Source organism: Cydia fagiglandana, chromosome 6, assembly GCF_963556715.1.
Source record: "Cydia fagiglandana chromosome 6, ilCydFagi1.1, whole genome shotgun sequence".
Classification (NCBI taxonomy): Eukaryota; Metazoa; Arthropoda; class Insecta; order Lepidoptera; family Tortricidae; genus Cydia; species Cydia fagiglandana.
Genome location: NC_085937.1, coordinates 6,507,182 through 6,535,163, shown reverse-complemented (window position 1 = coordinate 6,535,163; position 27,982 = coordinate 6,507,182). Strand labels below are relative to the sequence as shown.

At 35.6% G+C, this 27,982-nt stretch overlaps 1 protein-coding gene across 1 annotated transcript in view; it reads right to left on the bottom strand.

Moving 5' to 3' along the window:
- LOC134665051 (protein Tob1) overlaps nucleotides 1-26,658 on the bottom strand; it is a 71,034-nt gene extending 44,376 nt beyond the window's left edge. The window contains exon 1 of the mRNA XM_063521840.1: nucleotides 26,382-26,658. The gene's annotated coding sequence lies outside the window, so the exon portion shown is untranslated. The remainder of the gene's footprint in view (nucleotides 1-26,381) is intronic.
- Between the last annotated feature and the right edge of the window lie 1,324 nt (nucleotides 26,659-27,982).

The following is a 27,982-nucleotide window of genomic DNA, read 5'->3' as shown; positions in this document are numbered from 1 at the left end:
TTTACTATACATATAATGAATGATATATAAAAAAAAATACCTATATAAAGTATCATTCTATGGAACTTGCTATGTAAACAAAAGTCACTAGTAAATTCATCATTCAGAGACAATTTCAATATGGCGGTTTGTTTACATAGCAAGCTCCATAGAATAACACTTTACTCTGTAGTAGGACACTAATATCACATATTTTCTTCACATAGTTACTTTTATACAAAGGAATCCCCAATAAAAAAGGAACAGAAATATATAGGTCGGGTCATTTCTCATATAACATATTTTGATTGAAGGAATATTCGCATCCATTGTCTGGCAACACTGGGATGAATTGGAGATATCGCGGATAAACGTGACACCGGCAAACTGGGCCTTTCGTCCATAATGATGAATGTTGCCATTTATACGAAATTCCTCGGAGACCCGGGAAAAACTTGATTGATGTTGGCTCGTGGGATATGTAGTATTATTTCCCTCTGTTTTCAATGAGGTTTTGGGATACATCGGAATGTAATGTATTTGTCTTGACAAAATTCGGAAATTTCGATCATTTTATATTCAAATGTTTTCAATAAAATCAAGTTACGTCTACTTGACAGACATACACCGAGATGTCTAATATTGTCTTAAATAAACCTTGTTCAATAGGTGACGAAAATCCTTAAAGTAAAAATAAAAACGGCTGAACTTTTTCTTGGGCTTCTATAGGACAACCTGTCACGTCAGTCTAGTTATATAAAAAATAAAACCTTAACTAAAATTGATCATTTAACTACACTACATACATTGTAGTAGTTAGTTAATAAGTTATGCATTAAACTTATAACACTTTATTACGCAAATGCTAAAAAATTAACTCAATCCACGACAGTTAATATCCTAAAAGCATTACATAACATACCCCTCTAGCGGAAGCGGTTATATTTATTTTCGTTACACTGACACAGTGAACAATAAAAGCGAGGTCGATGTGTAATGGAGCTATTATTCGCACGAGGGTGGTAAGGTTACCCATATAATCTGTTTCACCCTTTTAATAGAAAATGTATTATGTTGTAAAATCAATCCTTGGTATGTAGGTAGGCAGATATACGACATATACGTCTATTTCCGCGTCTATTTTACGAGGTCATTAAATTACTGACTTAGTTACTTATAGTAGAACGGTGTTTTTCGAAAATACAGATTATACTTACAGTACCTAAGGTACCTATGGTTATTTGAAGTATCGAGTTATCGTCTGATGGAAATCTTTATTTTATGATAATTAATTTCCTCATTAGTAAGCAAATAAGGTATTCAGTCGGCCATTATCAATTAATTTTTATAGCTGCTTTCAAAAATCGGAATAATGTTCAAACTAAAATTTGAAGTCATACTACTTTATCCTTTGAGTTTACTGGATTAATAATAATATTCTTTATGTGCTTTAATAAAACTGTTTAAGTACCTACTTAAATAGGTACAGAACTCTAAAATATAATTAAGGGAATCTTTACATCTTGCGCACAAAGAGTCTTATCATTTAATTGTGTTCCAAACGTCGCACAATTGTTTACATTGTTTATTGTATGAAAAGTATAGCTCTATCACTTATCTCTGTCTCGCGGGTGGCAAAGAAGTTGAACGGTGAATTTTTCTTGCAGAAGTTTGCTAACTTTTGGAACTAAGGGCCCGATTCGTATTATGAAATAGACATCTATTAGACATCTTTTATACATCACCATGATTCGATAACAATATGTTTAAGATCTAACCTGTCAACTTTGACATTTGCGCGATTCTGGAGATACTATTGAACGATTTCCACAGGATATGACTTAGAGATCTAATTCACATCTAATAGATATCTTACTCTATCTAACGTAAAAGTGACATTGGTTGCCCGAATTGCGCTGTAAAAGAGAACTAGTTGATATCTAAACTATTACCTACGTATTTAGAATGGATCTAGTACGTGTCGTCGCTTGTGAATATCTTGAAGTTCGAATACGGCAGTATGTATAATTAGATTATATATTACACTTTGATCATAATACGATAGGTACACGGTAAGAAGAAGTTAATAACTCGAGATATAAAAGTGAAGAAATTTCAACTTAAAATAGAATTACATACGGTTCAAATGTCTTCAATTTTGTATCTCGAGTTGACAATTTCTTCGTGCCGCGTACAATAATTTCTTACCAACCGTTGCAGTTAAATACTACCTATATTTAGTCAGTGACCGATGTATAATCGTTGAAGAATATATTTACTTATTTTATTTAAACTTTATTGCTCAAAATATATACAACAATGTACAAATGGTGGACTTAATGTCAACTGGCATTCTCTACCAGTGAACCATAGGGCCAAACAGAGATATCTACAATTGGTGCAGAGAGAGAAATATACCTATTTATTGCGTGAATTAAAAAAAAAAGTCAAGTTATTATTATACATTGTCACGGTGTAACGTGCTTTATCGGTTTGAATAAGATGTGCGACTCTTTAACAGTTTAATATTTCTCACGTGTGACGTAATTATATCTTATCCACTGCGATAAAATATAAACGTGTGGACTTGCTATTAAATTCATAATATTGTCATTTGTCAATGCTATTACTTTTTAAGGTTCCTTAACTAAAGATTACTGTATAAAAATTAATCTTTACTTAAGGATCCGGATTATCTCTCGACATCTACCGGGTGTGGCCTGTAATATGAGCAAAAAATTAAACTGTAGGCTTTACTCCTCATACTGACCAACATTTGTTCAGCGACTTTTAAACATAACTTGTGGTTTGATTTTTAACACATTATAAGTTTATTCTAAGACGCAATGTATTGCGAATTTTGTTATGTTTAAGGCGTGATAAGCAACGTCAATCACAATGATATGGCGTGGCGATGGCATCCATTGAAGATAATATTTATTTTGTATGAAAAATAAGGAGTCTAAATACTTCATAATTTTTAAAAGTTGTTGAACTAAAGTGTCACCGTTTGAGGAGTACAATCTATGTTTTAATTATTTGCTCGTGTTACAGGCCACACCCGGTATATGACAGATTTAAAATGGTATGTGTTATTTATTCAGCATGACCTATTCTTTATCTAATTGGCACTCGCTGTTGCTACATACATGTCATGTCGGTCATCATGTCATCAATGACAGATGTCTCATTACAAAGCCACATACATCATACCCTGCTACTAACGCTGGGCATTAGTGATAGGTAGGTACACTAGGTATCGCTAACAATGACGGACATTAACATGAAATACAGCAAATAGTTTTTATGTCAAGCTGTCGCGTTTATTAGGTAGGTATTTAAAAATATATTTGTATACAATCTATACAATCTCTGTATACTAATAGCTATATAAAATGGATATAAGTAACTAGAGTAAAATTACACTTTGTTTTGTCTAAGTCGGTGCAAAATTAGCTTAGACAGATCCAACATAGAACTTACATTACAAAAAAGGCGAGTCTTTGACACTTGCCGGGTTAAATACGACTATATACGAACTAAGGTATATTGCTATTGGGTATATGGGAAAAGTACGTCGTACCTATGTACTTGAATAATTGAATAATCAAAGCAAGCGTATTATCGTCGCGTTGTAAATACTTAAATCGCTCGTCTCTTACGATGTCGCGGGAGTAGAAAGTGAATTATTCTGTATCATGTCGAATCGTTCGCGATATTTGTAAGTATTACTTCTTCATTCTGAAACTTTAATACAGTAAACGTTGCATTAGTCCTTGAGAAGGTTGCCTCTTAAAGTAGCCCGAATTTTACAGAATTCCAAGATTTAGAGAAATATAAATTAGAAGATTATTCTTTTCTTCGTCTCTATCGCTCTGTCGTATTGAAGTTACATAGAGAGATACATGATTTTCGATTGAGGGTTACGGTAAGCCTGACCTTCAATGTAACCCCAATTAACCTGGGATCACTAAAATCGTAACGCAAATACCGGGTCGTTTGTCATCTTGACTCGAAGCTGACCTCGGCAATGTCACGGGCGCTGCACGCTCGGCGTCGGTCGGTCAGCGTTCCGGTGACTGAATGTTTTATGACGCTGAAAATATTGATGCGATGCATTTTGTTGAAGTCACGTGACTGAGGTACTTATTGACGAATTTATTTTTACCTAGTATCTGCCCGAGTCGAATAAATTCCTATACCTAGGTACATAATAAAATTAATTTCCTAAAAAACTCACGTTTCAACGGCTTGTGGAACGATTTCTGGGATAAAAGTCTCGTATGTTGTTATCAACCTAAACAAAATTGTGTGCCATAATTTCAACAGTCATTCAATTCGATTTTGCATGATAATTGGAAGACTATGGAGTTTATCTAAACTCTAAACCATTATAGTTTTAATAAAAATTTAGTTTTTGTTAAAATATTAATTCGTTTACAGTTTACACATTCAGTTCTTACAGTTTTAAAAAGCGATCCATTAGCCTATGGGCCCGATTCGGATTTTGAAATAGACATCTATTAGACATCTTTTAGACATCACCAAGATACGATAACGATATGTTTAAGATCTAACCAGTCAAATTTGACATTTGCGCGATTCTGGATATACTCTTGAACGATTTCCACAGGATATGACTTAGAGATCGAATTCACATCTAATCTTACTCTATCTAACGTAAAAGTGACAATGGTTGCCCGAATGGCACTGCAAAAGAGAACTAGTTGATATCTAAACTATAACGTATCTAGAATGGATCTAGTACGTGTCGTCCCTTGTGAATATCTTGAAGTTCGAATATGGTAGTATGGCGCGTTTAAAGGAATTCAAAAATAGAACGCAGCGATCCTTTACGGGTTCAAGTAATGCCGCAAGCGTTCTATAGTGGACTTCGCTTTTGCTTTGACAGTCTGAGCCTTTAAGGCTCGGCCGAGTATTCAGGCGGCATCAATTTTAAATTTAAATAAATTCAAAAATGTAGATCAAATGACTACAAAATTAATGTGTATCGTATTGTGGAAAAGTCATGAGGTTTAATCTAGACGGTATTGATATTATGATTTATAAGATTATGTAGAATCACTTATAAATTAAATATAAACTATACCTATACATATATCTGGAGGCGAGGTACATACATATTTTCAAATCAAATAGCGTATAAAAAATAAAATCCTACCATAAATAAATACGTTTTTCAAGGTCTCATCTCTTCCACATTCTAATTGATATTCCTGTGCACCAACCACGCGCCTTTGAGCTCTCTCTGACCACCGTCACGTCCAAGCGACGGCTCTACGTACGGTGGTTGACAAGTCACGCGCGACGTCAAACCGTCACGCAATGGACGTGACATTGCGCTGTGACGTCACAAGGTCGTGATGCGATGTGAAATATCAATTCTCACCAATTGTGATGCTGCTAAATCGTGGGCAAACACTACATTGAATCAAAATGTATTAAGTTAAATGAAATTATGCCAATTTCAACTTTGAGGCAAAATGTTTAGGTAGAAAATGGTAAATGATATTTTACTCGATACTTTTTTTTGAGTGATCGATTGTTATCGCACTAACCACTGTTACTAACACGACGGTCATTGCAAGCGGAAATAAGGTCTATTAATTACGCAATATGTTTCTATTTAGCTAAAACTGTGTAAATAAATTATATCGACATACCTATCGGAATTATGTTCGGACATTCATTTTTAATGCAGCTTGAAATTAAATAGAAAAAGTCCGTGGAAATTTACAAAACCAATCCTTTTTTATGATCTATCAAAATAAAATCGTAAATTCATATTCCCAAGCAAGAAATATATGTATCAGCCATTGATAACCGAAAACCTGCGTGTACTGTTTCTTTTTGTTACGGTATGCTAACTGTACCTTTGATGCTAACGGTACCTTGCACTATGTATACTCACCATAGAAGGCAGCAAGTACCTAATATGTGCTAATATAATCTGAACCTTGCGTAACCGTGTTAAGGTCCTAGCTCGTGTGTATTCAGCCGGAGTCCTTCAGTTGGGTCGCGCACTGATTGTAATTGGTGATCAAATTGTACGGTTAGTTAAGTAATCAATAATCTTCCTTAGGACCACTTGCACCATTCACTAACCCGGAGTTAACCGGTTATACCTGGAGTTACCAGGTTAACCTCTTATAAACCACCGTTAAATTTTGTCTTTTTTCAACAAACAGAATTGTCAAAATGACGGGTAGGGATAGGAACAAACGATTATCAACTGTGTTAGATTTAACAGACGTTTATAAAAAAAAACCGGGCAAGTGCGAGTCGGACTCGCGCTCGAAGGGTTCCGTACCATAAAGCAAAAAAAAAAAACGGAAAAAAATGCAAAAAGAAAACGGTCACCCATCCAAGTACTGACCACGCCCGACGTTGCTTAACTTTGGTCAAAAATCACGTTTGCTGTATGGGAGCCCCACTTAAATCTTTGTTTTATTCTGTTTTTAGTATTTGTTGTTATAGCGGCAACAGAAATACATCATCTGTGAAAATTTCAACTGTCTAGCTATCACGGTTCGTGAGATACAGCCTGGTGACAGACAGACGGACGGACGGACGGACGGACGGACGGACGGACGGACGGACGGACGGACGGACAGCGAAGTCTTAGTAATAGGGTCCCGTTTTACCCTTTGGGTACGGAACTCTAAAAATGGCATTAGAGCGGTTCTTATGAGTTATAGATTCGACTAACCGTTCGTTTATAATAAAAATTAACACAAGCGTCACCAAATTAGCAACGAAATAATTTGCTAAACAAGTATTGCAAAAACTAAAGCATATCGCAAAAATACGTCATGTTAATCCCACAATCCCATATAATAAACCCGCCATAATAGTAATAAGCCCCTTGTATTCTCTTAATCCAATTAAAACTAACGGCCCTGGCGAACACCGGCGTCTGCCAATGTCACATTCATCGATCGCTGTAACTTTTTGGGCATAGAATGAAACGAAAGTCACGTTATGTAGTCTTCATAATTTTAAAAATTTATTATTTCATATTTAATTGCGCGGGACAGGTCTGCCGTATGCACCCGGATCGGTGGGCCAAATTGGCTACTGAATGGACACCGCAGATTAGCCGGGGAAGAGGTAGACCAAAAAAGAGATGGCGGGATGACCTTGACGCTTTTTGCAGCGACTGGCGGGAATTTGCACCAAACCGTGATGAGTGGCGGAAGAAAGGGGAGGCCCACCAGTGGGACACAAAACGGGCTATAAAAAAAAACAAAAAAAACATAGTAAGTATTTTTAAACCCATTACGTTGTACATGCTTGGGTACACCTGAGCTAGGGCTCAAAATTTTATTATATATTCTATTTCATGCGTTTTCTAACTAATCCGACTTGGGCGCTAAAGAGCTAACTCGACAGTCATAAGGAATACTTATCAAATGCATCTTAATGCGATAAAGTGATTGAGTACATAATTAAATCAATACCACGTACGATGATTAAAAAAGTGGCCCTGGCACTTAACGGCGTGTGCCAATGTCAGCCATTGATAGAGCTGGCTCGGCGCGTGACACGTTTTATTTATGACGCTACGTAGCGAGCGGCGGAGTCCCCAGTGCTGTGGTTTAAAACCGGGCAGTCTAAATAGTATTAGGTTATGACGTAAATCGTTACCATTAATGAAGTGACATAAGCTTAGTCGGGCCAAGTGCGCTCATGGGGCTACTATTTTCGACGATTAAAAGTACAGGGTACTTGCCTCTACCAGAGATATATATAACTCCGTATAAGATAAATAAAGTCTAAGAAAAAAACGTGCCTCGGACGGCCAAGGAAAAGTCATTCTCGAATAGATGGCGCCATTACCTTTGGCCTATTCTCGGCTAGATGGCGTTAACGACACCGTTTGGTATTTAACAATTTTAACACATATCAGTGAAAGAACATGGGTCAGTATGGAATAATAAAAATTAAGAATCATTTATCCGTAAAAATATTTTGATTATTTTATTTTATTTTAAGTTTTAATCGTGTGTCGATAGATGGCAGTAAATGTACCGTGACTACAAAATTGACAATGACAGGACCCCTCTATACTATCTATTCTTTTTGCCTCTACTGAACATAAATCGTACTATAACAACACGGTTGTGATTATACGAGTAAGTATATATTATATGAAGTTGACGTTCGGATGTCAACTCTATGCATTAACTGTTGCGGCGTCGTTCCTTGATAAAAGTGACGTTATAATTGCGGCAGTACCTAATGAACGTCACTAATTTAATTTTTATCGACAAAATTGCCTCCAATAGTTTATAAGTTTTGTCATTGAATATATCCTGTAAATATAAAAAACAAAATTGCCCCCGCAACATGAATACCGCTGTCTTTGACATCTAACGTCACCTTAAATAACAGCCACTATCGCATGCGTCTGCCTGTTAAAATGTAAGGACAGCTGTATAGCTGTGCGTGTGTTAAAGCTATTTGTATGTTTGTAAAATTTAAGCTAGGCCTATGTCCAGCAGTGGACGGCCTCTGGCTGATATGATGATGAAAATGTAAGCCATTGGAAACGGCACTATTGTCTTATTTTCGCGACAGATGAGACAATCAGTTAACAATTATACCATATAATTAAACATAACACATTGTTGCAGTTATATGGAAAATCTTAAAGGAGCTAAAAACACAATTAACTGATCGACCGTTCCATATTTGTCTCGAACTTGACATTGAAAGTACTAATTGCTTACTTACAAATAACTCGAAGTGGCTGTTTTAATTTGAAGCATGTTTTGTTTTAATTACCTGAAACAAACAATTAAATGATTAGCATACTGTATGACTGTTGACGATCTTGCTTTAAGGTAGAAGGAATGACAATTATTGTGAAAATTCAGAATCATGTGACTTCTACCCTACGGTCACCTCTAATATCCCATAACAAGGCTCATCTGACGTCTACAAATCTCGATGTAGTAAAAACAGAATATGAGTCCAATCATAATGACCCTGGAAATCCGCGTCGTATGCCAATGTCAACCCATTCATGAACACTGCTGCGCTCTGAGGCGTAACATGGTTTTTGTAATGAGTTCCCATGGATGCAAGCTTGCACAGTTCACACTTGATTGCCGTATTTCTGTAAAATAATATGATCTTGATTTGTTTCTTGTATGTCCTTCGATAAATAATCAGTATAATCACCGTACATTCCCCTAGTAGATTAGGAAGCATCCTCATTTTAAGATATTTCGAAGCCGTATCCAGTGGCGGATTTGTATGGCCACCTTAGGCCCAGCCCAGGCCCCAGACCCTGTAGTAAATACTAACCGCCCTTTCTCAGCACCCATAATATAGACTGTCGCTCCTTATGGGTGCTAGTGCTAAGATAAAACAAATCACAGCACCATGACGCGCCCGATTGATAACAACCAATCAATGGATATCGATCGCCGAACATAACAGGAACATATGTTATGTATACATAATTGTATACATACATGAGCTTTTCAATGGGTGTATTATGGACAGCTTTAGCCATCTATATCCACGTGATAAAATAACTGTCACTTTTTAACACCGTGGGATAGAAAGTTTTATCACGCTGTCACGTAGACAGCAAGAACGGCCGTCATAACCGATACAGGGCCGATTTCTATCTGGGTCCTTATTCCCTAGACGTAGCATACTCCAATTATACCAACGTGTATGAAATTTCAACAAAAGTAAAATAAAGCTAGCCACAAACGTTAGTCTTTACAAAAGCCTTGATGCTTAAATCGTGCTAATTTACGTTCCACACTTCAATTACGTACGACGGATGCATTTTAACATTTAAGGCCGGGGGAAGTGACCCCATCATTCAATATCCTTGTTTATCCCAACCGGCCGCATCTGACTGCGGACTAGATAACGCAGCACACAGATTGTCAGCTGAGATAACTTGTGACGTCATGGAAACTGGCACGGTTAAACTGGGCAATGCGCACTTTGCGATTTTGGACGATGCTGTTTTAAAATACATTCCTTTTAAGTTTTGTTCTAATGTGAGCCAATTTGCATAATAACGCCATAACGTCTGATGGTAATGATGTCTTATAATTATACCTTATAGGTATGTTTGGGACGTTTACGAATACACATCTAGGTACCCACTGGGAACATTACGCGCGGTAATACTGTTAATGTGGTATGTTAGGGCAAACATTGTCAGCATTTAGGTTAACTACTTGTAGGTTTACTACTAAACTTATTAAGAATTATCATTCGCTTGCCTTTATCACATTCATTAAGAATACTATACGTAAAAATCCGAGTAAAAGCTTTTTTAGTCATGATAATCGTACAAGTGCTGCTACACACAGCTGAAAGTAGGTAGGTAAGCAAGGTACGTTTTGATTTTATTAGTGCACGATGAAATACAAGGTCTATTTAATATAATACAAACTAACAAAACAGAGTTGACGATACGAAGTACCCTGATCGTATTGTTTAATTGTAAGCAATCGGCCGTCACGGTCTATGAACAATTGACTATCATGAAAACAATCCCAGCTAACCTACACAGTGTGAAAGAGATTCTTTGACCGGTCGTCAGGCGAGGCTAATCACTCCTGTGTACAATTACACAACGGCGTTACAGCTAAACAAATAACTATTTCATTGTTTTTCACTGCGTCACAGACTACAAAACAGATGGTTCACTGAAGCAATTTGTTAAAATGTATTAGTACCTACCTAAGGTTTACTGGTAATTCCGAATGTCAAAAACTGTCGGATAATTCCGAAAGGAGACTTTTATTATGATGGAATTAAGGGTGATTTTCATCTGAATTTCGGAATTATCCGACATTCGGTATTACCCGAATACACCTTATCTGATTTGCTTTAATAATACTTACCTCTACATTTAAAAGTATATAGATTCAATGTAACATTTTTAATGTATGTGTGTGGCCTAGTTGACCACAGTAACCTACTTTTATAAATATTTAACTATTTCGAAGAGTACCTATTAACTGCCGCGCTGCGAATTAGGTAAATAGCTACTAATCCACATAGCATAGTTATAGTTCACTATCTACCCCAATTCATTTTTTTACTCACAGTTACCGCTCTTACTATCGTTCGCATTCTCACTCGATTACATTCATTAATCAAGACTTATTATTTCTGCAAGCCATTACTGGTTGAAAAAGGTGACATGAATTACGTAGGTATTTATATTATTATTCAATCATTCCTTAACCCTATGTTCAGTCAGCAGCAGAAGTTGCTAAGCGGGCGAGGTGTTCAAAATTACCTTGACACGCTCTTATTCTCTTAACCATAAAGTCGCGTCAAAATCATTTTGAACACCTGGCGCGCTTAGCAACTTCTGCTGCTGACTGTTCAAAATATTTTGCATGGAACAAAATATTACCTTTTATGACGATGTGCTTTTTTGCGGTAAAAGTCATGATTCAACTACGCATTTACCATTTCATTACGTAGCTAAATACAAACTGATTCAATGTTTACCTATTACCATCTGTTCCAACAGGTGCTTGTAAACAATCTTCAATAGGTCTTGAAAATAGTGTCATCGTCACTCCAATACGTGCAGTCGGAACTTGACTTTGATTCAAGGATTAAACTGTGTCAAAAGCGTGAGTCTGAATAATGCAAACTACGGGATTTAAAAAAAATACAATTTGTATCATGGCTGTGATTAAAAACATTATAAACATTAAAAAACTTGAATTTCTATGAGGCTCCATTTTGAACAGCGACTTTGATAATTTGTCGGCATAATGAATACGTTTTTTTTTTTATTTAAATAATTTACTAACCCTATTTTCTTTTGACTACACATATACACACACATATAGAACACTTACACATATAGAAGACACACATATAGAAGTAAGATGGCATATAGCCACTTCTATAGAAGTGGCTATATGCCATCTTACATCTATAATTCTGGTCACGGGGGAGTCAAGCTATCAGGCATTGTTAAAATTTAAGAATATTAAACTAATTACGTAAAGTGTCATTATATGGAACTTGCTATGTAAACAAAAGTCACTAGTAAATTCATAATTCTTTGACAATTTCAATATGGCGGTTTGTTTACATAGTTAGCAAGTTCCATAGAATTACACTTTAACGCCACAGTCGCAGTGACAATGACAATTTTAGAGGCAGTTGTCATTAGTGATGTCGTCGCGTGGTGTATTTGTCGTTGTCGTTTGTCGCCTTCGTACAGTCAAGAAGACTGATCAAGTGCACCTAATTGAGTCCTATGTATCGTTTAATTTGCTTGTCAATTTTCGACAGTGATCGATATTTCCGACGTTTCTGTCGGAAATTAAAGCAAATGATCTGAAGTTCCCTGGTCAGATGTCAGAAACATGAATCGCTTTTATAATTATCTGATAAATTATCTGAATAACCGAAATAAAAGATCAATTTGGGAGATCAGACGCTGTATCCACCACGTGTAGCAAAAATAAATTGGATTCGTATTGGATGGCTAATCAGGGCTATAACCGCGAAAATCGAAGTTCGCAAATTGCTGGGATTTTTCTCTGTCACTCTAATTACGCCTTCATTGGAGTAAAAGAGAAAGAGCCCGCAATTTGCGAATTTCGGTTTTCGCGGTAGCCGCTCAGGATTCGCGGCGCCGCGCGCCGCACAGTTACTCGTGAATCGTGATATCACGTTTTAAGAAATAGGAATATTAACTTATTTAATTGACGACCGGTCTGGCCTAGTGGGTAGTGACCCTGCCTATGAAGCCGATGGTCCCGGGTTCGAATCCTGGTAAGGGCATTTATTTGTATGATGATACAAATATTTGTTCCTGAGTCATGGTTGTTTTCTATGTAGGTATTTAAGTATTTATGTATTACATATATGACATATATCGTTGTCTAAGTACCCACAACACAAGCCTTCTTGAGCTAACCGTGGGACTTAGTCAATTTGTGTAAAAAAATATTTATTTATTTATTTATTTAAGGTTATCTAATAAAAATAAATAGCTTGGGTTACTACCCCAAGTGTTTATTTTAATTTTAGTGTTAGTTTAGATTTATTACACCATTATTGCTTCTAGGCCCTGAAGGGTGATTGATAATACTGCCGGATTCGAACTTTAAGATACGTCAATTATTAGATCTAGAAACGTTGTGTCAGTGTCAAAAGTGACGTTTTGTTTGAAGAAACGGCACGTCTGACACTGACATATCTAATCCATATCGTTTCTAGATCTATTAATTGACGTATCTAATTCGAATCGGGCCGATGGGGATTGGTAGTAATACATTTGATTTATGCCATTTGATCCGTAAGACAATATTACACTTGATGATGTCTAAACATCAAGGGTCATCCATTAATTACGTCACACCAATTTCTAGGTATTTTGACCCCTCCCCCCCCCCTTGTCACACTTGGTCACATTTGGCAAACCCCTCCCCCCCTAGTGTGACGTCACATTTTTTCTACGAAATCGCCAAATCGAATTAAGTAAGTACCTAAGTATTATTAATATTTTATAAAAATATTTTTGACGATATATATATATTAGTAATTTTATAACCCAAAACTGCTTAGGAAAGAAAATTAAACGATTAAAAACTATTTTCGTTTTAAAAACTTGTTATTTAAATGTACAGCGAACTAAATAATTTAAATAAATTTTCGGTTACTGATGAAGTTAAAGTGACGTCACAAAGTTTGTGTCTCCCCCCTCCCCCATGTCACAATATGTCACATTTTCTTGACCCCTCCCTCCCCCTAAACGTGTGACGTAATTAATGGATGACCCCTCACCTCTTGATCCCTAAATAGTCACAACGTCTTAAATCAGCAATCCAACTACTCAACTCTTTTCACCTTCATTTAACTTTCACAATATTGCACCGCTAACTTCAAAGAACTTGCAGCAACGTTATTATAAGGCTTACAATCGATATACGGTTCTAGGTCAAGCCTAACATTAGCCTCTGCCAAAACGGGATTAGCCTAAATCGATCGCTGGATTCACCCAGACGGTTTATGGATACCTAAATACATTCTGTATTCTGTGACCAACGATTATATTTATGCAGTGTATTACAAACTCACAACAATGTAATATGACGTTGTACGGTCTGATGGTAGTGGCGCACTTTAGCCAAGTACCTATAGTAAAGTAAGTAATTAAGCTTAAAACAAATCAGAACATTCGTGCATCCAAAATAAAATAGACTACTCTCTATATTAGTTAATACTTACCTAAGTAGAATCTGTAGAATCAAAGTCATTGATTTCTGTACTTATTTAGGTCAATAACTTGAATAACTGAGCATTAGAACTCAAATCTTTTCATTCTCGTGCATATAAATAACTTTGAAGCTCGAAATAAAATGTTGACCTTTGGACAAAGTGTTAATTAATCATTATTTAAAGTAAACAAGCTCTTAATCACTCTTAGTAAGATCAAAATAAACAATGTTCTCAGTGATAAATGTGAAACATTTCGAGCGTTACTGGATTATTTTTGTGCTTTGATTTTTACTTTAGCTGCAGGACAGGGGATAGGTTTATTTAGAAATTAAAATAAACACGTAATAAAATAAAGTAAACAATATGTATTTTTTGAATGTAAGGAATAATTCTGGAGAAGACGCATTTTATTGCTTTCTGAGAGGTTTTGAATACCTAATGAATGTGGCGCCATTACAATCGTCTTATTTGTTAGATGATTTATCAAATTAGTAAATATTTTATATTTAGTGTCGGTTGCACCAAACTGTTCGTATCGTTAAAGAGTTCGCAAATTTTTTATGTAAAGAAAGTTTCATAGTAGAGCGCCGGGGCGCGCTGTCTGACGTTGATCAGTCTGTCAAATGTGGTTGGTGCAACTGGCCCTTATTCTACTTGTTCGTTGCACTTCTGAATTATGACATAACTATTATACCACGAGATAGCGTCGTAAATATCCGCGGAAGTGCTATGACGGCATATCGTGGGAATCTTGAACGTCTGCCAGTAGAAATTGGAAAATTTATACTAAGTGTCCCGTGTCGTTGGCATACGAACAGACGGACAGCCGACCAGTGTTATTATTATTACTTTCTCTCTAGCTAGTATTATCATGAGCTAAGCTGTTTGTTCCCGCCTGGAATACACATTACACACACAGAGTATTTTGAAATACCCTGAATAACTATTGGGACCAAAATTAAAATAAATTACTTGACCTATATTTTGCCTAATGTGTAGAAATTTTAAGTAGGTAAAGGTATTCACTTATTTTTTCTCACTTAGTTTAAATCTACCCCTAATATGGAATCTATGTTTATAATTTTAGACCAGATTCAAAACCACGAACATATATCTTTCCGGTAAAAAAATATTTGTCCTTGCTACCATCACGATTACGTCGTTCCAGGAGATGCAGAGCAATTTAAGCTTAGTTTCATGGCCAGTAGAGTCGATTATCGTCCGCACGTGTTTCCGTACGGCAGCACGCAATCAGGATACAATGATTAATCCCGACGAATGGGCAGACACAGTGAGCCGTCGCTCGTGGATAACTAACCATGAACGCTGTGTGCGCTTGTGAGGCATATTAAATTCGGGGCCTATCCTCCCAGAAGCAATTGTTTTGTTTTTGAAATTGGAACCCTTAGTCACACAATTAAAGCTCAAAATAGATTTTGGAATATGTACAAAAAATTATACGCAGGGACTTAGGAGGTTATACAAGCTTATAAGTATAATCACTATTAAGGTAGGTAAGGCTTATGTACGAATACCTGTACACCTCTAACCTATAGTTCGACACAAAATAGTATAAATTAAATAAAACGGAACTAAAAAAAATCCATACTAAATTGTTGTAGGAAGCGGCGCCCTCAATAATTTTCTACAATTTCTTGTCGTACTATACTTAGCTACTGATACTGATTTGCTTACATAAAGTAATTTAATTATTCTTCATTTCTCAATAGGCGTATGTAGATAGGAAATTAATTTATTGCCTATCTTTGTAACAAAGTTACTAACCAGCCAGCAAAAATACAACGGGAGTAAAAAATATTTCATTTCTCGATAAGAATTTGCATTGACAATGACATGTTAAATACATATTTATTTTGTGCGACATACGACAAATGTAAAATGCTTTACCTTCAGGGTATTTTAAATATAAACATTTTATATTGTTCTGTCAGTTCAATTTTAGTGAATTCATTTTCTTTTTGGTTTGAAGATTGAAACGTCTTTCAGATTACCTACCAAAGCGACAAAGTCTTAATCACTTTGCAGACTCGATATTTATTAGAATAATAATACAAGTAGCCGACTATTTGCATTAACTAATTATAATAATAAAGTAAGGCATGAGGTGTAGGCAGAATATTTTGGCTTGATCACTGGAATAAATTATAGGAATGATTGAATTAAACTAATATAAGTCGCTAACGGTTTTGATAACTTTGGGCGTTCTCCAAAATTAATTCAAATTTGAATATTGAATTCGAATTCAAATACAACTTAAATAGCATACCTATTCTTAATATTCTCTGAACGTCAGTTCATGTCAGCAATTCTCGAATTTATATTCCCAAAATATTTCCGGTAGTACAAAGAGCTTAGTTCAAACCCTCTCGCGAGTGAGAGGAGGTCTCTGCCCAGCAGTGGGACGTATATAGGCTGAATTATTATTATTCTAAAGGAGCTTCCAATGCAAGAAGGTGCCCGATAACGAATGAAGACATAATAACTGTCATTTTCATTCTCGTGACAGCTTCACCGTAAGACATAATTTATATTTAGTCCAAATCCCGGAAAGAATGTGGCCAATGCGGCAGTTTATGACCTTGTGTTTATGTAGCGACTATACCCCTTAATTATGTTTAGCATTTTTTTATACATAAGTCAAAATGACAGATAATAAAGAAAAACGATTCATAGCTAATTAGGATTGTTCATTTTTTTTCAAATGTTCTATTTCGAAAACCATTTCGAGATATAAGGTTTTTAAACAGTTTCCGACATTTGCTGCGATATAATAATTGAGGATTGAAGATATTTCAACAAATATCCTTATGACCTTAGTTTGACCTTCTCCTGGGCTGAATGTAAAGTCATTGCATAATAAAAGTTATCGAACCATAGTAAATCCGTCACTCACGTATTGTCAAAGTTATCATTGTCATCGATTGTCATAACAAAATTTTTCAGTTAAACCGCTGCGCTTGTTTGTTACAATTTGATTTATAATTAATACCTAAACAGTAGATTTCATTGCTTAATAATATATCAAAAACCTTGTTCCTATGTGTGGGAATGATTCACAAAAATAATAGTTCGAATCCACGAAGACCTACGACGTGAAAGATGGTGCCGTGAATTAAACTTGGAATACCTACCTACTTCACGTGTTACACACAGTATTGCTGTGAGAATCACGTCGATGTAAGTATAAAATTAATATTAATTTACTACAATTAAGGATTTAAAAGCTCACTTTATTGGTAGGGTCGTGGTATCTATTTATTTTCTGTGGTAATGTAGCCAGAGTATCTAAAGGCAAACCGTTAAACAGAGATGGTGCCTACTAGAAATAAGGAATATACAAGAATACATAGCCATACTCAAAATTCAGCCTGAAACTGCTTTAAAAACCAGGCCATGTTGCCAGGTACATGTTGCAGTTCAAGCTGCTGATATCATGGTGGACAAGACTTAATAAAGTTGTGAATAATAAAACATGTTTTTGTTTACCTACTTTTTTATTAATTTGGGAAATATGTTATATATGTTTCATGTTCTGCACGAGCATCTAACAATGATGGCTTCTTGTTGACCATCCAGAAGAGAAGTGTATGGTTTGTTATTTACTCTGTTCCCAGGCATTATTTACGGTCGTAAAGTATTATGACGATTAATAATTAATATGACGTTCGTTTCAATACAAAATGCTCAACTTTGTTCTGGGCCCAAGTGCAGTTACATATCTCACAGCTGTATCTAAATAGGAATCACGTTGACCTGAAATAATAGGATATAATTAGCAAAATTGGCATGTTCCTAATATAGTAGTATAAGTATGTAGTACAATATCCAAACAATGGTGACAAGCCGGCAGAAAGCACCCACTGGGTGCTAAGCTACCTTTAGCAATGGACGCTTGTAACGATTTTATGAATCCAATCTTCTTACAAATCGAATCAGTTAAAATATATATGATGTAGGTAACTTACATTTGTATTTTTGCTCCCTTGATTTCAGCCAAGTTATGGTTGGAGTTGGATGCTATATGGATACATACTCCAATAAAACTAAGTTATATTATATAACTTAGGCAGATTTCTGGAATCAGCTTTCTCAAATTTATAGCGTTACAAATTTATACGTAGGTATTTTGAAATTAATGATTCAAAATAAACGAGTTTTCCATTCCAGACGATTGTTATTTATAAAAACTCGTGACACTGACATTGTCGACAGGTGACATTACAATCAATTGACAGTGACAACTATTTTTTTAATGCTTGTTGTTGCTTGTGCATTATCCTAATCAGCCGACGACATGTAATTTACGAGAAGTCGTATCTCATATTTTCAATAAATTATAAATATTCAACCGAGCCACGAATTACTAAATCATTCAAATTGGTATCTTAAATTAACCTATATTTTCAGAAAATAAAATAAAAATGGGGGTCTAAAAAAAATGAACAATCCTAATTCAGGCCCAATGTCACGTTTATGAAAAAGCCATATATATTTAAAATCCTAGATAGATAAGTTTGTGAAAAATTATCTGATTTGAACACTGGCCGCTTTTAATAATTAGAATGTTATTCTCTTTTGAACTGAAAATAAATAGACTTATAATAAATAAATACCGTTATGTAATAAACAGATTGAATGTGTATTATGACCAATATGTTGTTTTTGGCTAGGTTTGTTAGCTAGAGTTGGCTTGTTTTCAGTTTCTTGAGTATTATTACAAATAACATTCTTGTTTAATATGTTTATTAAAGCTGCAGTGCCTAGGGCCGCTAACTTTGAGAATGTTAGGTAATTCTGGCAGCTGTGTAACAAGGTCTTGTGATTGCCTTGACTTTGAGTATTATTTACATTTGCATAGGTAGCTTTAATTAGGGTTCAACTAGGCTACCACTTTTTTATTAGCTCTGCGTCATCAATAATTATATATTATTTTAAATGCCATTAAGCGCTAAATGTAGCATATAATTATATAAATAGTTGTAGTCTAGGATTAAACTGGGTACAGACATAAGTATCGTAAAACAACCGACGAGTATCGTCCTATGATTTTTTTAATGTAATATTAGTCAGCAAACGAGCAGACGAGCCGCCTGATGGGAAGCAGTCATCGTCGCTCATGGACATAAGCAACACCACAGGAATGTGTTTAGAAACACACCAAACAAATTTTAGGTTATTTTTACTCAACTGTTTCGAAACAGGCGTGAATCAATAAAATAAAGCAATTCATTGAGAAAATAGTTGTATCGCGTGCTTATCGCGTCATCTCGGACGTGTTTTCGAACGTACGGTGATATTCCAGTCACGTTATATTGTTTTGTAATGATTGAAATATTCCTTTCATATTTTGAAAGTATGACCTAATAGTTAGTTATTTTTGGAAAAGCCCGCTCATGAGCATTGCTGCTTATGTTCATTAATCAATAATAACATGTTTTGTATAAGATATAGTAAACGATCAACTTGCAATTAATTCAATTACTTATTTATCACTACAAGTTTCTGTTTCCATCATGATATCTCTATAGTTATATTATAAGGTTATAGTTATTTGCTACTCCATTGATTACAGCGTTTCAACAACAATTAATGCTGTTAATATAACGTAATGACTATTAAACTACGATAACTAATTCTAAAAAAACACCTGTCCCGACAACTCGAAGTTAACACTTAAACTGCATTAAAAGCAGGTATTAAAAAGGAAAAGTCAAACAAAAAGCATAATGAGGAAAAGGCCTTAGCGCGGATCGCGTGACTGTAAAAAGGCCGTAAATTAGGCCGTAGTTGGGTCAAACAGATCACTGTGTTACGTTCTTTCCTGTGGACATACACAAAGTTAAGGGCTATAAAGATTAATTTTCTTATTTAACCCTTATCCACGTAAAAAGGTCCTCCTTTTATTTACAGAACTATGATAAAATCATTACTTACATGCCCACAAGCTGTTAACTATTGCCCACAGGAGAGAAAACTAGCGTGTTCGCGCGAACTGTACATTTTTCTCTCCTGTGGGCAATAGTTAACAGCTTGTGGGCATGTAAGTAATGATTTTATCATAGTTCTGTAAATAAAAGGAGGACCTTTTTACGTGGGTTAGGGTTAAATAAGAAAATTAACCTTTATAGCCCTTAACTTTGTGTATGTCCACAGGAAAGAACGTAACACAGTGATCTGTTTGACCCAGTTAGGGTAAACTGTCTAAAAGGTATCATCGAGGCTATCGTCGCTCATAGATTTTGCTCAAGTGGACTAATTGCTTTTGAATTTCACACAGCATACCCATACTCGTAAAGTTGTGTCTTGAGTGTATAAAATTGGTTTAATCGGAATAAGCTTAATATAACTAATTTAATACTTGTTCCCAAGGTAAATTCACATATACTATTAAAAATAAGGTTATGAATAGCGACTAAGACTAAGACATAGTTTAAGTGTAATTAAATACGGTCATAAATTAGTACATATAACAGAATTTTAAACTGTTCTGTAAAATTGTTTTTTTTTACTACGTTTTATTAACAAGTCAAAATATCCATTTAGATAATCAATTCTGACATGAACAAACTCTCAAATTGGTATCCACTTATATTTTTGTTCGATAAATTCATATAATTCTCTTGTAACTTCTATAATAAAATAAAATGCTCCTGCTTTCATCTTTTACTACCTGCTAGATATTTTAAATAAGCATTAAATAAAGCTCGAATAGATTTGTGAAAGCCTTTTAAGTCCGAAATGTACGAATAAAATAGCTACCCAAGTTGTGAATAAATATCAAGGTGAAGTTGTTTTAGTAAATTGCCATTTCTATGGTTAACTACCGAAGTTTTAGTAATACAAATAGATTTCTACAAAGTCAGGTTAAATTGTATTAAAACATGCAAAACTATTATTTATACAATGTACCTATATACCTACCTATTACTGAAAATCAGAAATGCAGCATCAGGAAAACGCCGGTTCGATTTCGGAGGGCTTTGGTCACTTTTTCTTTAGTACAGTCGCTATCAGATATATCAGAGCGGCCAAGGCACTCACAAATATCTGAGCACGCCTCTATTGTCGAGGCGTTAGAGTGAACACCTTGGCCGCTCCTATATATCTGATGGCGACTGTACCATCACGCTCCGCGATTGTTATGCCATTAAGGGTCCTAGATAAATTGGTTGTGCCATATTACGCTATGGAATGCCCAATTCAGCTAGAACCATAACAATCACGGAGAGTGACTGTGATGACTGACTATTTCAGTGACGACTATTTCAGTTTATAATTTATTTAATAATTAAGTTTTTTCGTTTGGAGTTATTGCCAACGTGGGAAAATATTCTGAAAAAAAGAATGTGCTTAAAAAATCTAAAAAACTTTGAAATGAGTCTGAAGTTGACTACAATCAATTAGTCATACAACATAGAATAAAATAAAATTTATTCAGGACGCTTAAACAACAAAAAAGGCATTAGTATAAAATCGATAGCAGTGAAGTTAACTACGGTACACGCAGGCAGTGTTCATTAATCTTCGAGTAGTAAATAAATAGTATTTCCATTGTAGTTATATCGAGATTTTAAATCGCTATCAATTGATGCCTAATGGTCAACGATAACTTTCCCGGAAATATACTTTGGATTACTTCTACTTGCCACGCATCAACATAAAAATAATCATAAAAAAAGTTCGTATTCATATTTATAATTAGTAGTGGTGTAATGTGTACCAGTTTTTGTGCATCGCAGGCGTCCGCGCTGGCGTTGACTCGACCAGGTGATGCCAGCCGTGGGTGCCTTGACATCAATACGTGGCCCATTATGTTATGCCATTAACAAGCATAATAGTGACAGCCGAAAAATACGATTTTGGACGAGTTTGGCTACTGCGTAAAATGCCTGTAACGGAATTCAAGATGTTGGTACTTTGTTTGAAATAGTTTTTCTACATAACTTGTTTATAATTAAAAAAAATTGCCGTAAACAAAATTTCAACAAATATTATCGTGGTCAGGGCACCATTTGTGTTATAAACATGAGTAAAGTAATATTGCCTACAGAGAATAAAATAAGTAGAACTACTACTGTATGGAGTCTTTAAAAAGTATTTTTAGCAAAATGAAAAAACTACCTACTGAACAGAGTAAATCACTTTAAGTTTTGTATAAAAGTGACTGTTTACTTTCTCTTTCTTCAGAATCTCGGATTATAAAAATAAGAAAATTTTTGGGGTGAATAAATGGGCAGATTGAATGAATAAGTAAACAAATGGTTACTTAAGGCGCCGTTGAAAAGTGGGTATCGATTGTCAAATGTCTCTTGGCATATAAAAACAATACTTAATGGATTCGATCCTTAACAAAGTGAAAGGCTATCAAATTTAGTAAATGAGCATCAAATTTAATGTACCTTTAATGTTTTTTCAGTCGCTTTTTTCGAGGACATATGGACAGAATGGACATAAATTCAGCTCGATCGATTGATTTAGGAAAACAATCATGTCACGTATGTTTACAATTACGCGTCCTCGCTCAAGGCAAAGTGTGTCAATCAATGGCTACAGACACACAAAAGGTAACTACTTGTTTGTTTGTCATTGATTATATTCACATGATGATAACAATGTGTCCAAATAATCCATCGACGTGGCTTTTTGGGACCACTACAGTTAATTTAGGACCGTTAAAAGTTTTACATTACCTATTTCAGATTGTAATAGCTTGCCTCACAAACTCGAAATGCCTCATATATCACATTTATCCGAAATTAAAGCCTTTAACTTTAATCACAACCCCTTATAAAACAAAGTCTCCCGCCACGTCTATCCGTTTGTGTGTTTGTATGTTTGTTCGCGATAAACTCAAAAAATGCTGAACGGTTTTTCATGCGGTTTCAATTATAAATAGAGTGGTTCTTGAGAAGGTTTAGGTGTATAATTTCTTAACCCGTGCGAAGCTGGGTCGGGTCGCTAGTTATTCCTAATAGTGCCCGGATTTCTGAAGTCCTAATATAAGGTTGCTATACGTTCCAGAAATATAAAACATCGTTCAATATTACCCGACTACGGCAACGCAAAAGGAGGGTTATTTTTATTATTACTAGTAATAGTAGGTACTAGACTTATATCGTCCGGGATATGGACCGTGATTACCTTTTGTATTGTTTTCGAGCTCCCGATATTTCGACGCGGTCGATATAAATCCAGTGACACTAACCGTAAATCAATCAAAACTAGTACTAATCGGAAAACTAACAAGCTAAAAAATAATACAAAAATGTAAATTTTCGGACCCAGTTCAAATCAAGCGTGGTTTTAGACTTTTAAAGACAATAGCGAGGCACTGATTTAGGGTAACCTTTGTCCATTCCGCTCCGAGCCTTCAGTATAGACCAATGCTGGTTTTTTATCTCGCGATTTAGGAAGTGGACGTGGGAACTACTGGACCGTTGTCTCGTAGAGGTCGCTAGTTTGGCACTGAATCGGAAGACTGCCTTCTTTTTACGTACATTTGATAACCTTGGAGTAATACAGAAAAACGGCATTATATCAACGCCTTTGTGGCATTGACGGTATAATTGTCGTGTGATTTATGTGCAATAACTGGAGATTTATTATAAGCAGGTAACGCACGTGTCAATTCTTAAGTAACTCATACATATTAACAACAAAATGTAATATTTAAAACTAAACGAAATTAATAACTAGCTTAAATCTAAAATAGGCCCCTGAGGCATTGTACCAAGGATGCTGGCGGCATTTCCCCGCTGTATCGCAATACTGATACGTTGTATACCACTGTATATATATTGTTTGTAAATAAATGATTTTTATTATATTTAAAATGAATAAACATACCTACCTATAGTACCTACCAATTGGATACTCACTATTATTCCGCATATCATTTAAATTTAATTAATTACCTATAGTTATTAAGGCTTAATTAATTATTAATGTCTGAGGTAAAATTCCGAATAAATGGTAAAAAGTTAGTTAGTAGCCGTAGCTGTGTAATTTAAGTAGAAACCTATTTAAAAATCTTTACTTGTGTCCATAATTGGAAACACGTTTTTCATGTAACTAGATGCAGTTTTCAGCTGCGGGAGTTAATTAAAGTTTTTCGCCATGGATAAAATTGGTTGTCGGTTGAAATAATTGCGAAATATGTGCGATAAGAGTTTAATAACCGTTTTATGGCACCTGCTCGGCGGAAACCGATAACTGAACTGAAAACTTTAGGTAACGTAAAAAAAAAAACAACATTTTGTATAAAAATATTTTAAACTGATACAATTTAAAAGACAGGATTTTGTGTATTCTTAAACGAGAAGGATTTAAAACAAAAAGTCATTGAGTATTATAAATAGGTATTATGTTAAAATTAAGATAAAAGTGGCATTCCTGATAGTTTAGTAATTTTAGTATATTCTAAACGAAAGAGGCATTAGTGATTGACCTATTAATTATACTTAATACCTACAAAGTTCGCTAATTTTATTTATAGTTTAGCTAGAATAGAAATAGAAGTAAACATAGAATGCTATAGCTTCTATCAAACCAGTTTTTATTTTACTACTATCTATTTTCTGTATTTAATAATGTGGGCCGTAAGGAAACTAGACATTCGTTGACAAAGTATCGCAAAGTTTATTCGATAATAAATGAAAGTCATAAAAAAAATGTTGGACAATTTTACGGTTTAAAATCACTTGATTTAAGTCACTCGCGACATGTTACGGAGAGCCTAGGTCTAGGTCTAGGTAGGTAAAGTCTAGCTAGGTAGGAAAAGTTTTACAACAGTTTAAATTCGAAAACAAATGTTGCCGGTAGATGCAGCGCGTACAATTAAACGGCCGTGTTGAATGGAAGCTGTCAGAACAAGTGCCAAGTCGCTTATCACCTGCGCCTGATTTAGACGCGATCTGTAGGTCATGATCATGCACATCATCAAAGCAAACACACCTGTCCTAGCCTCTTTGATTCACTACTTTATTATATCTCATACTTAGTACAGCACTCTTACTGCCGTATTCGAACTTCAAGATATTCACAAGAGACGACACGCACTAGATCCATTCTAGATACGTTATAGTTTAGATATCAACTAGATCTCTTTTGCAGCGCAATTCGGGCGACCAATGTTTTACGTTAACACTTTTACGTTAGATAGAGTCATCTCTAAATCATATCCTGTGGAAATCATTCAAGAGTATCTCCAGAATCGCGCAAATGTCAAATTTGACAGGTTAGATCTTAAACATATCGTTATCGTATCTTGGTGATGTCTAAAAGATATCTATTTCAAAATCCGAATCGGGCCCTTAGAGTGACATTACAATACCGGGATATGAACCGTGATTACCTTTTGGATTGTTTTAGAGCTCCCGAAACAAACAACCCGTGAACAAGATGCATGTAACTGCGTCGAAATATCGGGAGCTCGAAAACAATAAGTACAGAAGATAATCACGGTTCATATCCCGGTCGATATAAGTCTAGTGAAACTATAGTTCGGTTTTTTTAGCATTAGAAAGAACTTGCAAGAAGGTAAGCGATCTTGACATGTCTTTTGATTGAAAAACGCTATTTAAAAATCAGTAACTATTACTTATGAAAGCAGAAGAATATAAATGATCGTATTAGATTCATAATTGTTACATATTTGGCGTGACTTATTTTTTAAACGTGTTTTTCAATAAAAAGACACATCAAGATTGTTTACCTTATTTCTAATGCTAAAAAAAACGAAGTAAAACCGTGAAAACGGTTACTCTTAGAGTCAATCTTGGAAGGAAATCCTCTTTAACGTAATGTAGGATGAGTTAACCTTGTTTTAAAAGCGTACTACTTACACGTAATGTGACTGGCCCGTTTAGTACTCGTATATCCCACGGTAGCATTAGCATGACAATAAGAAACGATGCGCTGAGCCTTGGCTTTTCATTAGCCATTCCGAGCACGTGCCCATAGCCGTGAAAACTCCCTGATCCCACGCGAGATCACAACACTAACGTAAACTCCCAATCGTAAGCGCAGCGTAAACGCAAACAGATGCGGCCTTGAACGGAGACCGCTCGAAATACGCGCCGCGTGGAAATAGCCGTATGAAACTTGCACGTGACGTTACGTACCTCGCGTATTGCTGCGTGGAGAAAATCGATGGTGCTTACTCGGCGACCTGCGGCCGACTGAGCCACTGTGTCAGGAGAGCGCCCCGCCCGAGCCTGCCCGCTATCACAGAGTCGGTATATAAAAATATTTACACATTTATCGCACTTCAACAAAAATACTGGACACTTTGAAAAAAATTAAATCGGTAATATGTTGCGTGTTTATCGTGTAGCGCTATGTTGTTAGGAGCGGCGCGTGCGTTCAGACCGGAGTGGGGCGGCGGACTGGTCCGGTACCGGCTCGCAGGCAGCTCGGCGCTGCCTCCCCGGCTCCCCCCACCTCACCCCTCCCCCCCGGCCTGTGACGTCGGCTTCAGCCCGCGCGGTGGAAATTAGCAGCTTCCTGAGCGAGGGTCGCAGATGTAGGTCACGGGGACTGGGCCTGCACTTGCCCACTCTACCGTGCTGTTACACTTGACAAGTTTAAGGACATAGCATTACGATTACGGTCATCTTTGGGACCTATTGACCTGAAATGCCGGTGTCTAAACAATGGGCATTCAATCGGGATGGGCCATTGATATGCGGCGGAAGTGTCCATTGTTTTGGGGGTGAGGCCGCGCGTAGCAGAAACCTTTGATCGTAGCCACCCCGTCGTAGCGCTACGAGCTACGCACGGGAGAGCTACGATTCACCTTCACGTTTACATTGAGTTAGTTAAATACGCTTTACGAAATTACAATTTTCATATTTCAATAAGATTTTCAAACTTTGGGATTGGAAAAGTTTAACAAGCTTAATTATTATTAAATTCAGTTTAAGCATAAGGTAAGGCTCGTTAAGTTAGAAAATGTTAGATATCCACTTGTTATTTTCTTTTTAACTATGTATAAAACTGCAATAAAATCACAACGCAGTCAATTAGGTGTAGGTAACATTTGGTTGGTATTTTAATCATTTATGTATTACCTATTTTATTAAAAACATTGTAAATATGTAGTTTGAAAGGTTTTACAAACTATAGTAACAATTCACGAAAAATATGTAAATATATCAGCTATTCATTGAAAATAGGTTAAGTTAGTCCTCTACATATAATAACACGTCATATTTATACAAGGACTCTTAATACAAAGTGTTTCGGCGACGTCAAAACGTTTAACCCAATTGCGGTGAGGCTTTTAGTCAAATCAACTTTATATTTTCACCTCAATTTTCCTTATTCTCTTGAGTATTTTTTGAGAAAAATTTAGAAGAGGTTCTACAAAATGACGTGTTTATTATACTATGAAAACTCGAGTGCCTCCGATAAAACAACAAACGTTCTTAATGACAAATTTAAAGATGGCAAATATTTTTGTATCGGTAACTAATTATTTAATTTGTCATTTAAATCTTTATAGTAATTGAATTAAATATGTTCAAATAAATCTATGATCAATAAATTTCATTATGTTTCATTATCTACATTGAGTTTCATAGAAATGTACAACGAATTTAACAAATATTATCGCTCACCTAGGTGTAAATAATTTATAATAGCGTGACGATATACCTACAATCAATACAAATAAACTCCATCCATCTATCTATAACACAATTGTCAATCTGCGCGGGTAACC